At 41.1% G+C, this 1,093-nt stretch overlaps 1 long non-coding RNA gene across 1 annotated transcript; it reads right to left on the bottom strand.

Annotated features, from left to right (window-relative positions):
• Positions 1-667: 667 nt before the first annotated feature.
• On the bottom strand, positions 668-1,070 carry LOC109509460 (uncharacterized). The gene is made up of 3 exons (XR_002166947.1): positions 1,003-1,070; positions 885-913; positions 668-802 (listed from the first exon to the last, which is right to left on the bottom strand). It is a non-coding gene; the product is annotated as an uncharacterized LOC109509460 (long non-coding RNA).
• Between the last annotated feature and the right edge of the window lie 23 nt (positions 1,071-1,093).

The following is a 1,093-nucleotide window of genomic DNA, read 5'->3' on the forward strand; positions in this document are numbered from 1 at the left end:
GTGTTACATTTGCCTTTTTAGAGTTAGCTAGTTACAGTTAGATAGCTATTATTAGTTACTTAGTTACAATTGCAGTTACTTAGTAACTAACTCACAATATATCTGCGTTCACTGTGAACCAATTTCTTTTACAGTCATGTTAATTGGGAATTAGCACTCACCTGCCACCAGTTCAAGAACCCAAATAATACCCCATCACATAACATGCCTACCTCTGCAATTGAATGTTATAATTTTCGGGGGGGATTATTTAAAAATAAAATTCCAGCAAGCTTTCACAGGCCACCAAAAAATGCTGCTCAACTAAAAATGGGGAAAAAAGTGATGTTTTGGTGGCCCTACCTGACAACGACTATATTTTGATTCACTAAGTTCACGCTGAAACGCTTCAAAATGGAGCACGTACTCCATGTTGCTCCCCCGTGACACGTTGATGAATAGCAGAATAGAGCAGGGCCGTTTTTGCATATCCCAGGCTCCACAACACTTCTCCAGCGGAGACGTATTACTCACATAACTCACATGCTCAACCCAAACAGACTGTCCAAAATATGTTTCGAGACAAGCAGTGTGTTCACACATATCCAGTACGGGGATACTTGAGGGAGAAACTGCATGATCAGTTTGGATACGAAATATGATGAAGCATTAAGAAGTGTCTCACCACGCCATATGAGTATGTGTCGCAGGTTTCAGAGACAGGCAGGCTCTGAATGACCTCGGGAGCCATCCAGGGAAAGGTGCCCACCACAGTCATGTGAGTGGTATGGGACAAGAACTTTGACGCACCAAAGTCACAAATCTGCAAAAAAAGAAAAGAAAAATGCATTTCATTCACAGCCTGCATGGAATGGGTTGAACATGTACGCCTTTTGAACATTCACCTTAAGCACTTTGTCTGCTGTCATGACCACTGGGAAAGAAATAAAATCAATGAATAAAAGAGGCAACGTTAGGAAACATAGAAGTAGAAGAAGAAATAATATCACAGCGTTGCATTACCGTTCCGTGACTTGAGGTCTCGGTGGATGACTTTGATCGGAGCTTCTGCGTGGAGGTAGTGCATTCCTAAAAAAAAAAAAAAAAAAAAAAA

This window comes from Hippocampus comes, unplaced genomic scaffold (assembly GCF_001891065.2).
Source record: "Hippocampus comes isolate QL1 unplaced genomic scaffold, H_comes_QL1_v1.1 C16906802, whole genome shotgun sequence".
In the NCBI taxonomy this organism is placed as follows: domain Eukaryota; kingdom Metazoa; phylum Chordata; class Actinopteri; order Syngnathiformes; family Syngnathidae; genus Hippocampus; species Hippocampus comes.